Source organism: Rattus norvegicus, chromosome 1 (genome assembly GCF_036323735.1).
Source record: "Rattus norvegicus strain BN/NHsdMcwi chromosome 1, GRCr8, whole genome shotgun sequence".
Classification (NCBI taxonomy): Eukaryota; Metazoa; Chordata; class Mammalia; order Rodentia; family Muridae; genus Rattus; species Rattus norvegicus.
The window spans coordinates 41,429,972-41,445,779 of record NC_086019.1 but is presented as its reverse complement, the minus strand read 5'-3'; the positions used below and the strand labels follow the sequence as shown (position 1 = coordinate 41,445,779).

Here is a 15,808-nt window from a genome sequence, read left to right as displayed (position 1 = left end):
TTCCACTTTTGAGCCAAGATTCTGGATCCATGGCAGTTTGGGAATCTTTTAGGGAACTACGATCTCAACCAATGATCTCAGCCTCCCTAATCCTGTAACACTAATATATTTTCTCATGGCTTTGTGACTCTTAACCATTACTTCATTTTGCTTCTCTTCATAATTCAAATTTTGCTCCTGATTTGATTATAAAGAAAAATGGATGGAATATCTGATATGGAAAATATATGTGACCCCATTTTGATTATAACCCACAAGTTGAGAATCACTGGTCTAAACTGCTAATTTTAAACAAAAATGTTTTTCAAGTACTTTCTACAATGTACATTGACCATTACTATTTTTGTTTTATTTTCAATAAAAAAAGGATTTTATTATTAACATCGATGGAAGCTTACTAACCTTGGATTTTTATGAAAATTGGCTTAGCATCCCAGATGGAACTCTGGCTGGAAAAATTAATGGCATTCAAAGGTAATGATACAGTAAACACTTGGGGAACTGCACCAATATAGAAGCAATGCTTTTGTAAGGTACATAGGCTTGTGTTTACAGGATTATAAACTGGAATGATGTTCTATCCCAAGAGGTTTCCTTAGGTCAGACATGTATTGTCACTTTTTAAACATTCCCATTTCTCAAGCTAGCATGTTGAACCATGTCTGTAATCTTACCTGGGAGCCTTCTCCTTTATAAATGTCATGATTTAGAAGACAGTCTATGTAACACCGCGTGTTCAGGTCAGTTTAAAGTATTGGTTTAGTTCCTGTGTGAGACAACTTAAAAGAAGTAAGTGTGTACAATACCTGTGGGTTACTTGCATCCTAGAATTGTTACCATGGTATTGTGAATAGTTCACATGGTCAATATGTGTCATTGATTAGAACAGGAATCTCTTACTGAATTCTTCTTTCTCAACTATAACTACCTAGAGAAGTCTAGATCAGGTATAGCTTTCACTTTTTTGAATCATTTTTCTGTGTGATACATAGAATAATTTCATACTTAACCAGAGCTTTGACCTCCCATTGCAACCCAGGAGCCCTGCATCTCTGGCTTGCTGTAGCAAAGCTTTTATAATTGCATTTTGTAGGGTCACAAGTGTGCTTTCGGCTCCTTATGTTCTAGAGTGTCACAAGAGTGTTACATGGATTCATACTACATTAGATATTAAATGTGTCTCCACTCCATTATGGTTGGAAAGATGGTTTGCTGTTTAATAACACTGGATGTTTTCATACACAGAACACACATGGTTTTCAAAAATCTTCATTCATTCTAATACCAGGGCATTGAGTAGAGTCCAGAGTGGGATTTTGCTCCTTATGTTCTAGATTGTTATAAGGGTGTGTCGTCGATTCATAATACATTAGATATTAAATGTGTCCCCATGGTGGCAAGAAAGATGGTTTGCTGTTTGATAACACTGGATGTTTTCACACACAGAATATACATGGTTTGCAACAATATTCATTCATTCTGTTACCAGGGATCCTGACATGTTCCTCTGGCTTCTGTAGGTAGCAGTCAGACATCTAGTACACTGAAATTCATAAATAATTTGAAAAATGTTTTTTCCATGATTCTGTACAGAAAAGTGATTTGCAGAAAATATTTTATGTAATACTCTAGCTATATATTCTGACTTCTTTTGAATTCTGACTATACTGTGAGTTGGTCTACAAAACATTTACCCTATTTGTTCTTTGTAGTTAGATTTCTAACTTTCATTATTTTCAAGATGGTCTGACCTAAAATTCTCCTTTTTCTTTGTTTAGCTTTTGCAACAGATGCCAGAACCAAACTTTATACTATTAAAACATCTCATATGTGTATTAGTAATAATAAAAAATTCTTCCATGAATAATTTAGACAGTTACAGGTTATCTCTGCGCATAGCTCCACATGTACTGTGGGGTCAGACTTCGAGAGATTCATTATTTGGGAGTGACGTCTTAAGAAAGGTAAGAGGATCTGAAATTTGCCTTTGGGAACAAAAGTCTAATTATTATTCAGTAATTGGGAATACTTTACAAAGATGATTTCTCTAACAGGAAACCCTAGGATTGTATGCTTATGGAGTGGAGTAGAATATGTATTGATCTATTTCAGGAAGATTTGGGAAGGGAGATTTTAATGTAGTTTAAAGTAAGTTAATCATTTCTTTCTACTGTTCTTTCCTTCTTTCTTCTTAGATATTGATTTAGATATTGATGTTTTACCCAACAATAATCTGTACATATAATGGTAATCCAAGAAGACTAGAGTGAAATTTTAAAAGATCTGGATTACCTAGGTTTTGTTTGTTTTTTCCATTGTAGCCCTATTTTTGGAGTATAGAATAGTTGTGTTTCAGTGTGGTGAGACCATGATATTACTAAATATTCACATCATGTGAATTGCTGGTCATATTAAAGCACATTGCATATATATATATGTGTGTGTGTGTGCATAAATATATATGTGTGTGTGTATGAATGTGTGTTTGCATGTGTACATATACGTGTAAGTGTACTTGTAAATGTATTTCTATATGTATATGTATATACATATGTAATGATGAATAATTGGTGTATATTATTTTGTATGCTTTCCATTATTTTAGCACTAACCTATTTCAGGTACAGTTTTATGATCCTCAAGTATACTGTAGCTGTTAATTTTATTATAAACACATATACATCAATATTCTTCACTCATTTATTTACTTTATATCCTGATTGCAGTCCCTTCCTCCAAGTCCCATCTTTACAACCTGTTTTTCCCTCCATTATTCTTTACCTCAATAGTGTAGACCTACCATTGACACCAACCCACTCTCACACATCAGTTCACAACAGGAATAAGTGAATCACCTTCCACTGAAGCCATACAAAGCAGCCCAGATAAAAGAAAGCAATCCAGTTGTAGACTACAGAGTCAGAGCCAGTCTGCATACTGGCTAGGGGACATATTTGTGTGTGCGTGAGTGTGTGTATGAGTGTGAGTTTGCATGTGTACATACAACTGGTAGGGGACATACCTGAAGATCAAGCTGCATATCTGCTACATATATATAGGGGCCCTAGATCCTGCTGCTGGAGCATATGATGGGGGAGATCCTGCAGATTCAAAGCTGCAGGATCACAATGATTAAAGGCTACAGCAAGATACCAGGATATAGAGGGAGAGGCATCTCCAGGACGTTCCAGTATTGAGAGTATAGTAAAATACAGAGAGCTTAAACCAGACTTACTTCACTATACATTTGCAAGAAAATCTGTTTGGACAAGAGGGTATAATGTGTGACCACTTATGGCACAACACATCTCACACACTGTATTTTTAATTTTTTTTAAATTTAGTTTAATTTTTTTAAATTAAATTTAAATTTTTATTTAATTTTAACTTTTGAAATTTAGTGAGGGGGGATTGTTTCCAAGGGATATATGGAAGGATTGAAAAATGAAGTGAGAGTTACTTGGTAGCATGATTAGAAATTTCAGAGAATTAATAAAGGACACATATTTTGAAAAAGATAAAAGATAAAGAAAATGTAAATATGACAGAAAGCAAGGTACATGTTAACTAGTAGCTCTCAGGTATTAGGTCCACAGGAAAGAAGATATCATGATGTTACTCACAATGGAGGATGATAGCCCAAGGGATACCTTGAATAAGATTCTTGCTCAGGACTGTACTTGACTTTAACTAGAAACGTAGCTTGTTTAGTTAATTTCTAATTACCAAGGTACTGGAAACCTAAAATCCAAGACTATATCAAACTGCATGTTTACTCCAAATGAAACAATAAAATGTATTTTTCACTCTTAATAACTATTAAAGATTCTTCCTTTATGGACAGTTCTTTTCAAATATTCTTTTGTATGGTCAGGTATGAAAACAAAGAAGCAAAACTATCCTGTACAATCTGCATATAAAATAAGACTATCCTGTGCAGGACTGCTCAAAAATAAACTGAGGTGCATGCTGAGGAGAAACATATGTGATGAATAGAGTTTGCCTAACCTAAGTCATCATCTCAGAAGAAAAGTAACTTACCAGTGTTGTTCAATTTAGGAAGTGTCATAATTTTCTACAATTGCTGTGACAAAACACTGATGAAAAGCAACTAATGGAAGACAGGTTACACTCCACAATATACTTGCAGTTACCAGTTAAATACTGAGAAATGTCAGAGCCAAAAATAAAACAGGGAGGCAAGAACTGAAGCAGAAGCCTAGTAGGAGCACTGCCTCCTGCCTTGTATCTCATATCTTTCTTTTTCTGACTAATAACTCAAGGGTGGCACCATCCTGGAGATCTGGGCCCTACAAATTCCAAGGTTAATCAGGACAATATCCCTTAGGCTTCACTATACAATAGGTCCATCTGATGGAGGCATTTTCTCAATTAAGACTCCCTCTTCTCACCAACTTCTCTCAGTCGCATTTCTATTGCCTTAATAAAACATCAGGATTTAAAAGACCAACCAAAGAGTGCACATGGGGGAACCATGGTTCCAGTTGGATATGTACCAGAGGATTGTCTTATTTGGCATCACTAGGAGGGGAGATGCTTAGTCCTGAGGGGCTTGATGGCCTAGGGTAGGGGAATGCTAGGTTGTTGGGGCAGGAGTGTGTAGTCAAGTGAGAGAAAACTGCAATAGAGGCAGGGGAGGAGATATAGGATTTGTGGAAGGGGGATAACGTTTGAAATGTAAATGAATGAAATAAACAATAAAAAAATAAAACTACATGACCAGGGAAACTTATTGAAGTAGGTGGTTATTTGAGACCTACAAATGCTGAGCGAGTATAGCACTTCAGTGTCATGACAGAGGAGCACGACTGCATAAAAGAAGAAAAAAACAAACAGGAAGCTGAGACCTGATGGTTCTTATCTTGGGAAGCAAAACTGTAGCAGAGAAAGTACATTGAAAATGGGCACCTACCTTTTGTAACTACAAATTCTAAGCAGTGGCACTCTTCACCAGGCAGACCAAGGCACCAGAAAATTGTCAACGAGAGGGTATTGCGATGCCTGGAACTAGAGAGGCATCCCATTCAAAACATCACAATAAACAGCTACCCCCACCCACACACAAAAAAGTAACACACAGCAGTCATTAATTTGGTACACTCACAGTTTTTTGCAGCATATCAGTTCTGAAATGTTGCTTTGGTTAAGTAGTTCTTCTGTTCTTTGCAATATGCATGAAATTTTAACAAGTTGTATAAAGATGCAAAAGACTTAGAGTCTCCATTTCGAGACTTCATTGCATGGGTTCCTATCTGTAATTTTCCTCCTAGTATTTCTTTTCATTTTTAAATTTATTTTGTAAACTATGTGAAATGACAATCTTGCTTTTGCCTTGCGGTGTTACAGATGTCTCCTATACAAATTATGATTGACAACTATGATCAAATATTTGGAAATGATGATATGTTTAGTAAACACATTGACAAAAGGTCTGAAGACTTAAAGACATACAAAGAATCAATAAATTATTCTGGAAAATCTCCTATTATGACCAAAGCCATAGCTGGCTACAACTGGAAAACCAGTGATATTGATGAAAATTTTAATATTTCATATGCTGCACTGCAGGAAGAAGGTCCTACAGGTAAGACAAGATTTATTTATTCATCAATTGAATGGAGTCATTTGATCAAATCATTTCATGATGTCATTAATTTGTGTATATCAGAGAAGCTTTGGGACACAAAATGATTATTTGAGAGAGTGTGGGAAAAGTTTTTAAACATCATACACACACACACACACACACACACACACACATATATATGTACTCATATACTGAAATACATCTGGATACATCATTCAGGTATGTATGACACATTCTTTCTTTGAGTATCCGCCAATATTGTCTGCTATATTTTCCCCCCTTTCTTCCCATGGTCCTTAAGTTAGAGAATTTCTTGCATATGAAATTATTATTTTTGATAAGATCATTTAGAAACAATGATTTGATTTAAAAATTGATTAAATATTCTGCAATATAAAGCCCTGCATCTCTGTCAACATGCTTTGGTTTCCTAGCACAAAAATACTAATGTTTGTTTAATTTCCTATGAGAAACAATATTTGTCAAAATCTTATCATTGCTAAAAATATTTGCACAGGATCCACTACAAAACCTATGAGAGGTATGATAAAGAGGTTAAACTCACCTGATTATCAGGTGGTAGCACACAAATTCAAATACATTTTTAACTGAAGTAATTCTTTCTGTAGAGTTAAGATAATACACCCAAATATTACCCTTATCTTAAGTGATGTAAATCTATCATCTGAGAATATTTGTCTGATGATGACATTTTATGTTTCATTTAGGAGGACAAAACAGAACAACTACCACATATAAGTGGTAGTGGATGATTTAAGAAGGTCTAAGGTCATTGTATTTTAATGTTCCCTTCTACCTCCCATTTAATCATATTAGAAGAATTATTCCAAGATCCTATGTTAGTTTTATATTTCACCGTATTAGTTACAAATAGTTTCCACTCATTGTACTTATTTTATGCTGCATATTGGAGTAATTGCATACACTCCAATGTGCCTTGTTCATGGTCCTACACAGTGTTTGGAAAAATTTTCAATCTCTGCCTCTACAGCCCAGTTATAATACTAGTTTTCCCACCTCAGTTACCAATGTGTGGCCAGAAGCTAATGACACTGAATAATCCCTCAGAATTCTTCATAGAATTCCGTGCCATAGAAAGTTATAAATAAGATTCCATTAACAATAAAAATTAATCATCACACATGATGAACTTAGAGGTAGATCATGGTTTTAGAATATACAAAATGACCTGAAAAGATAATCTAGTGTCTAAAGCAATTGAGATTTAGACTTTGTGACATGAATTTGGTCATCAAAACATACATTAAAAAACAAACAAAGTAGGTATTGTAGCACAATCATCTCTAAACGAGTAGTTTATACCTGAATAAAGATGGCAGTCAGATACAGTAACAGAATCTTATTGGACAGATATTTCTGACGTATTGTTCAGTAATGATCAAAAGACACTCCCCCCCCCCCAAAAAAAAGAGACAGAGAGAAAGACCAATACTGGAGGCTCCTCATATGTTAATAAGCTCAAAGCTCTAATTAATCTCTAAATATATATCACCAGTGATGTGATCTGCATGTGTTTTACACACACACACACACACACGCATGCATGCATTACACACACTGAGAAATGCACAGAAGCATACAGCATATTTGTTATATCTCTCTTCATCACCTGAGGCCTCAACATGAAATATTGTTTATTCATGGTTTGTCTATCTCAAAAGTGTCTGTAATCCAAATTTGAGAAATGGAAATCTTACAGAAAACTCCAGTAAAGAAATTGATAATTTTCATATTTGCTGTTCTTGGTCTTTCCTGAACTCCCATTACTGTAAGTTTACAAGGTTTTCATTTATTACTAGTATTATTTTAAATTTTTATCAAAAATTGAATTATAGCACTGTAGCCTGACTTTCCTCCCTTAAGTCCATCACACTCACTGAACTTTCATACTCATTTCAATATTGTTTTATACGTGTTTATATATATGTATGTATGTATGTATGTATATATGTATGTAGGTATATATTTATCTTTACAAATATGAATATTACTTGAGTTCATTTTGTTCTGTTTGTGAATATGGTTTCCATGATATACAGTGTGTATTAGACAATCCATATGCAGGTCATTTCTGGAAAAATTAATATTCTGTCAGTCATAATTAGCTGCCTATAAATTTTGAGAAGCGAAATTTTGACCATTGCCTTAACACTGCATTGACGTTGCTATTATTGTGATTTTGCACCTATTTTTATGAGAGGCAATTTCAAAACAGACTTTCAAGTATGCTGGGTCTTACAGTGTTTTTAAGCCCTCTTCTACAATGGTCCCTGAGCTACAGTGCATTTAGCTCTAATGTACATGTATTCACTGGTGCTGGATTTTTCGTAATGCAATTATCTCTTCATTGTGTCCAAGTTTTTGTTTTCTGTAATGGTCTCCATTTTCTATACAAAGAGGCTTCTTTGGTGTAGGATGATGGCCCCAATTGTTGGTACATATAAGACTAATATTTAAATGCTGTAAGGAATGTCGCTAATTTATTAAATTAATGTCATCAATTTTAAAGTTTATGACCAAACTAGCTACATAAATCGGACTAGATTTCTACCTCCAGCCATGATTTCAATCCTGGTGAGAGAAATTCTACAAATTGTTAAAGTACTTCCTGTGGCTTTCCCCCAAAATATGGATGCGTCAGGTAGCACTTGGATTTCTCTCAAGGTTGGTGGCTTGATTGCCAGTTGCCAAATAAATCTTACAAGGCATCTCAGCAATCTACCTGGATATGTCTTAGAAGCCTCTAGGTTTAAGTCAAAGTTCTAAGGTAGATAAAACAGTAGGCAAGTTGACACGTTAGGGAAGCAATTGATAGTTGTACCCACCTGTAACACCTATAAAGTACGATGATAGCCACTATGGCAAGATAGCAGAATAGGTTCAATAAGTGACACTAACAGCTCAGTTCAAAACAACTGTTCTTTGATTAGACTTAAATGTATTTTCTTTACCATAGAATTGAACATGGTTCTGGGTCTTTCATTTGGTTTCTCAGAAAAAAATATTATTCCTAAGTATGCTTTTAAAGTTCAACATTTGGTATCTTGTTTATTTCTCTTTAGGATCATCCATGCAGGTCCTTTGACTTGTCCAAGTCACACATTTTCACTCCTCTCTGACAAGATAAATTCATTTTCCTAAAGTAATATGATATAAATGTTATATAAATATACAATTCCTTCTTTTTGGTTACTTTAGTTTTCTTCTTTCCACATCTGCAAGTAGCCTTAATTGGCAATAGTCTAAAACATCAAAAGTTGAAATTTCTAGCAATAAGACTGCTTACCATATTGAGTTAATTGAAGAATATTTAACAGTGAGTGCCTTATGTCTGCAAGGATGATAATGATTCTATCACCTAGAATTTCCTTATAGTGTGTGCTGCCGCTCATCAAGTTATTTGTGAAATATTATGCTACCAATGGCTTCCTTTGCTGATCTTGGTCATACTCAATTTACTCTTGTTTCATACAGCATATGTAAACAAATAAGATAATATTAAAACTGCATATGACCAAGGGGACATATATTAGAAATGCAGAATTCAAAGAATGTCTTTTTGAAAATCATATGATAGTAAACATAAGTGAGCCTAAATATTCCAGAAGAATAATCAGATATCTTGTAAATTCTTTCAAAAGTAGCAACATACAAGATTAACTCACAAAGTGAGTACTCCTTCTTTGTAAAAATCACAAACTTACTGAAAAGTAAATCAATGAAAACCTGTCATTAACAGTAACTTTTAACTGTATTAAGTTTCTTGGGAAAATTCTATCCAAGAAATAAAAGGCTTTTGTGATTAAAAAAAACAAAGCCAAAAACAAAAGAAAAAAATGAAAAAGAAATTTAACCCAAAACAAAACAAAATGTCTTATAAATTGAACAGATATCAGATAATGGAAAGATTCCCACATGTTTATGAATCAGTTAGATTTAAACAGTAAAAATTCTAGACAATCCTGTAGTAACATTTTGATTTTATCCTTTGAAAGCTTGATAAAATTTATAACACTCTTGATGTTTTTAGGAGAAATAATATTGTAGAAGTGAATTTTTAAACTTCTTTCCTCCCAGTCTTCTGCCATGTTCCCTTGACCTCACCCATAAAGCCTCACCAACATCACTTCCTAAACATTAACTGAACAAGGCAACACCAATGAACATGGAAAACTAAATGGCACCTGAAACCTAGACAAAGAAATATAGGCAATTGCATCGTAAACACAAGTATGCGATTTTATCTAAAACAAGTGTATTTTGTGGATGCAGGAGAATGATGAAACCTGCTTTCTGACCCAAACTGATAGTCTGTATATTATTGGTGTGAAACAGTTAATGCTTAGAGTTATTAATGAGCAGTATTTATGTGTCTTTGTTATTTTTTTTGTTGACACATACTTTTCCCCCTCTTTTTCGAATGACTACAGGGTTATTTATCATTTCTGTCCTCTTGTGTATATGTACGTTATCTTCAGCCTGCTGTTTGCCTTTTGTAGACCAAGATTGATGATGAGAAATGACTTAGTGGTGCTTAAACTATGTAATGTTTCTCCTCTTCTGTTGATATGAATGATGCTTTTGCTCAGTAATAAAGTCTAGGCTAGTATCTGTATTCTTTGAAAACATGGAGAACGTTGATGCAGGCCCACTATATTTTAGAATATCCACTGAAAATTCAGATATTAGTCTAATGTAGTTAACGTTATCTGTGACTTTGTCTTTTTCATTCATAGCTTTTCGTATTTTTATTTCTATGTTCAGTTAGCCTTTGACTATTATGTGCCTACTTGATGTTTTCTATGCTTCTAGTACTTTAACACATATCTCTTTTTGATTTGGTGTGATAAATGCAAAGGATATACAAGGTTAAAGAGAGTTCAATTTTAAAAAATGATTTCCCTTCTTTCTTATATGCAGAGAAACAGAAAGGCTATATATATACATACCAAGCCACCAGTTTATTCTGATCCAACACCACCAAGAAAGAAATGCTTATTTGGCAAAAATCTTACAAGCATTTATGTCGACAGAAAGCTGCCTGCTCCAAAACTTGTGAGTATCATTTTGGCTTTCTATAGCACCTTTCTCCTCAGTAAGCTATTTAATCAAACTGAGAAATGTTCAGATAACCGATCTATGAGAGTAAGATCATTTTAAAACAGAAATAAGTTCTACTGTATTTTGAATAATGTAATTGAAAGAAAAAGAGAAGAAATACCATTCCCATGTTTTGCACTGACTGCATCAAAGATTCAAACCCACCAGTATGTTGGAGAAAATAATTCTATGCAAGTGCCCCACTAACTACCCAACTGTAAAGTCTTGCAGCTTCTTTATGACTCCACATATCTCTAGAATCTCCCTTAATATCATTGCCTCTGAAATTACTCAATACTTAAAAATATCTGTAGGCTTTTCCTTTAAATGATCAATGAATTAGATGAACACACTGGTTTTTTTATATATATATTGACATCATTTATCCTAGTGGACTATATTTAAATGCCATCTACTATGGCTTAATCTTTTTTAAATGAGTGATTAAACTTCTTTGGAAACATATCTTTAGTATCCAACATCTCTTTCAGCACTATAGCTGTGATAGGAATTTATGCTGTTTGTGAAGAAATTTATCCTGTCTGACACATGAGCATTACTGCCAATTTCTTAGGTATTTTAGAGAAGAATTTTCTGGTAACCTTGTTTGTATTCGTGTAATCAATTTAAAGTGGAGTAAACCCATGCATGGTAGTCATGTTTACAGAGTAAATTATGGAAGAATGATAGAAATATGCTTGGTTTTTTAAATGTGAAAGGATCTGTAGACATAGTTGAAATTAAGAAGTCACAGAATAAGAATATAAAAGTCTCAGAAATATGGTGAAAAAATATATCTTCCAAACACAAAAGTTAGGATTCATAATACAGGCCAGGACAAACAGTAAGTAAAATAGTGAGTTGATCTCTGGAAGGGAAATGTCCCAACATTTACTTAAGATGCCAGGTTTGAGAAAGATATTGATAGAAGGAAACACAAAGTAATAGAGGCCTATTCACCACAATGCTTTGGGAAACAGAAGTCCCAACAAAACCATGATGTTACAAATTGGGGAAAAATGGATTAGGGAAGAAAATGTATTTGGAAGCTAAAACAGAAAAAAAGTTCAATGACTACTTTATTCCTCTCAGTTATAGCTGTGCATCCAAAACTGTCCTTGCTCAGGTTCACAATAAAAGACATATTTGTGCTTCAGGTGTGGAGCTCTAATACTACATCCTTATCCCACACAGGATATGTTATCCATAATTGCAGGGAAAGGACGAGAATCAGATCACATATTCGAAATTCTACCTGAAAATTCACATTGGTGCCTCAGAGAGAGGCTTGACAGTGAACAACTCATTGAATGGATTAAAGAATTCATGCTTGTAATAGCATCTGTCTTGAAGGTAAGGAAGGTTTTCACGTCACCAACATTAAGCATCCCTCTAGAGATGCATATGTGCTTTCTGTCCTTAAGATTACATGAGGATGACTGTTTCTAAGAACTATGGACACGTGACCTCTTGATAAGAGGCATGGCAGGTAAAAGTCTGACAAACCCAAAGATTCATCGTAAAGACACAGGTGAAGAGCTTCTGTTCGAAATAAACATCCTCATATATAAGATGGGCTTTAGTTGGGCATTACAAATATTCCCACTGATTTCACTTCTGAACATACCCTGTGAATTAATAGCTGAACAAGTTATAATGGTGGTAAAAATATGCTTTATCAAATGAATGTATTAAATAATACTTACCAAAAAATATCCTTCAAAAATAACAGTTCAAATTGACAAGTCCAACACTCACCTACAATAGGCTATCGATGTTGAATATTATCTTCTGTCTTGTATATACAAGAAGTCGTTTTCCTTCTCTATCAAAAAATACTTTCACTTTTGCCAGATATTGCCATTCTAATTCCATGTCAAATATTAGAGTATTAGCCTAACCTACTTTTAACTTGTCTAACACACTAACATTCCTAACTTGCCAGGGAGCTGCAGTGACTCTAGAGCAAATATCATTGTTTTATTTTTACTTGGACCATGATCTGATTTCACCTTTCAGAAGTCTATGAAGCTATGGCCCAGACATAAGTAGTAAAAATAATGCTCTGGGATTAACTATGCTTACTAACATTAGGCAAAGGTACTGAATGATCCTTCCTTGGCCTTTGAGCTTGCCAAGTGTGTCTGATTCTCATTGCCAGAGACTAAAGACCTTACTGAAGTTAGCCATGTGTATTCAAAGCAATTTACAGGTACAAGGGCACCTGGGATTCTTCCACTTTTATGGCTTTCATTGTACAACATGAAAGTTCATTGATGTATTTCATGCAAGAGACAGTTTCTGTTCTTCAAACAATATGATGCTTACAACTAAATTTAAATAGTTGAATATTTACAAATTTTAAGAAAAAGATATGAAACTGTGAGACCTTCTCACATGGAAAATAAGTAAGCTTCACCAATATTCCTGCTGGGTCTGTGAGCAAGGTATACTTGTATACAACAGCTTTACGCTGTGTGAGCCTAAAGTACAGATTCAACAATTATACAGTCAGGATGAGTTAATTTTGTGTGCTGTCATTTTTTGATAGTTGCCTATTCCAAGAAGAGGACTTTGGTTTTGGTTTGATTGTTTTGGTGGATTTTTAAAACATCATCATCATCGTCATAGTTGTCGTCATCATTTTACATTTTTTTGTTTGTTCATTTTATGTCTTGTATACTGCCCCCTACCTATTCTCCCCTCACAGGGTCTCTCTCCTTCCCTGAGCTGAATTGGGACCCTTGGGTTGTCCTCCTACCCAGGCACATCAACTCTCTTCAGGTTTACCACATCTTCTCCCCCTAAGGCCAGGTAGGGACAGGTTTTCACAGTCAACAGCTTACAGATAGCCCCTGCTCCACATGTTGGTGGACCCACAAGGTGACTAAGCATTACATTTGCTAGAAATTGTGCTGTAGGTCATGCTGCAGCTTCTGCAGGATTTTTAGATGTTATTTCAGCCTTTGACAGATCCCAGTGGCTGCTTAGTAGATTCTGTAGCTCTTCCTGTGGAGTTCGTATCTCCTCCAGGTCATAGAATCTCTCCCCCATTTCTTCCATACAAGCCCTTGATTGATCCATAAGATCCAATTTTTGGCTGTGGCTCTACATAGCCTGTTTCAGTCAGCTGCTGGGTGGAGCCTCTCAGAGGGCAGTTATGATAGGTTCCTGTCTGGATATGCCACATAGCATCTGGCGGTTTTCAAGGCAGAGAGAGCTTTGGGCTGGGAAGTGGAGTGCAGATCTATGATTGCAAGTCATGGTGTGGACTAGAAGTCAGGAGAGGCAATTTGAACAGACCATAGGTTTGTTTCATTGCTATAGCAACTAAGACACTGCTTCATTGATTCTAGTCTTCGGGAAGAAAACACAAGGTCCTGCATATAGGTTCCACATTTGATCCAAGATTCTGGGGAGATAGAAGTTTGGGAGTCTTTTATGTAACATGCTTTCAACCAATGATTCTCAGCCATCCTAATACTGTAACACTAATATATTTCCTTATGGTTTGGTAATTATTAACCATTACATCATTTTGGTGCTTTCTCACAATTAAAATTTTGCTATTGGCAAGAATTATAAAGAAAAATGGAGAGAATATATGACATGGAAGATATATGATATGTGAATCCCTAATGGATTATGACTCCCAAGTTGAGAATCACTAGTCTAAACTGCTAATTTTAAACAAAAATGCTCTTCATATTCTTTCTAAAGTGTACATTGACCATTACTTTTTTATTTTCATTTAAAAAAAGGACTTCATTGCAAACATTGAAGGAAGTTTACTTACTTCTGACTTATATGAGAATTGACTTCGCATCCCAGATGAAGGAACTCTGGTTGGAAAAATCAATGCCATCCAAAGGTAATGATACAGAAAGCACTTGGGGAACTGTACCAATATAGAAGCAGTGTTTTTGTAAGGTACATACGCTTGTGTTTACAGTATTATAAGCTGGAGTGATGTCCCATGCCAAGAGGTTTCCTTAGCACAGACATGTATTGTCACTTTTTAAACATGTTCATTTCTCAAACTAGAGTGTTGAACCGTGTCTGTAACCCCACCTGGCTGTCTTCTCCTTTATAACTGTCACAGTTTAGAAGACAGCCTATGCAACACCTTGTGTGCAGGTCAGCGTAGAGTATTGGTTTAGTTCCTTTGTGAAACAAATTAAAAGAAGGAGGTGTGTATAATACCTGTGGATTATTTGCATCCTAGTATTATTACCATGTTACTGTGAATATACCACATGCTAAATAAATGTCATTGATTAGAACATGAAGCTATTGCTGAATACTTCTTTCTCAGATATAACTATCTCGAACAGTCTAGGTCAGGTATAGCTTTGACTTCTTTGAATCTTTTTTCTGTGCAATACTCCAGAGAATGATTTTGTGTGTAACAGGAGCATTGAGCTCCACATGCTACCCAGGCACCATGCATCTCTGTCTTGCTGTAGTGACGCTTTTATAATCACATTGTGTGAGGTCACTAGAGTGCTTTCTGCTCCTTATGTTCTAGAGTGTCACAAGAATGTTACATGGATTTATACTACATTAGATATTAAATGTGTCTCCACTCCATGGTGCTTGGGAAGATGGATTGATGTTTAATAACACTAGATGTTTTCATACACAGGATACAGGTGGTCTGCAACACTCTCATATATTCTAATACCAATATCCTGACACCTTCCTCTGGTTTCTGTAGGAAGCAGTCAAATATCTAATACATAGAAAATCATTCATACTTTTAAAATGTTCCCATGATTTTATACAGTAAAATGATTCACAGAAAATATTTTATGTAGTACTCTAGCTGTATTCTTTTGAATTCTGGTTATACTATGAGTTGGTCTACAAAACATTTGCCCTGTTTTCTTCATAGTTAGTTTTGTCACTAACATTATTTTTCAGATAGTATAAAATAAAATTATCCCTTTTCTTTGTTTAGACTTCTACTGAAAATTCCTCAGGCAAACTTTATCCTTCTAAAGCATCTCATTTGCATATTAGTCATAATAAGAGACTCATCCACAAATAATTTAGACA

The 15,808-nt window shown here is 34.9% G+C and overlaps 2 long non-coding RNA genes across 2 annotated transcripts; both read left to right on the top strand.

The window, feature by feature from the left end:
- The first annotated feature begins 341 nt into the window (after positions 1-341).
- On the top strand, positions 342-3,504 carry LOC134482592 (uncharacterized). Its single transcript, XR_010058954.1, has 2 exons — positions 342-474; positions 1,779-3,504. It is a non-coding gene; the product is annotated as an uncharacterized LOC134482592 (long non-coding RNA).
- A 1,965-nt stretch (positions 3,505-5,469) lies between these two features.
- Positions 5,470-12,083, top strand: LOC120100091 (uncharacterized). Its single transcript, XR_010058953.1, has 3 exons — positions 5,470-5,605; positions 10,571-10,705; positions 11,945-12,083. It is a non-coding gene; the product is annotated as an uncharacterized LOC120100091 (long non-coding RNA).
- Positions 12,084-15,808: the final 3,725 nt, after the last annotated feature.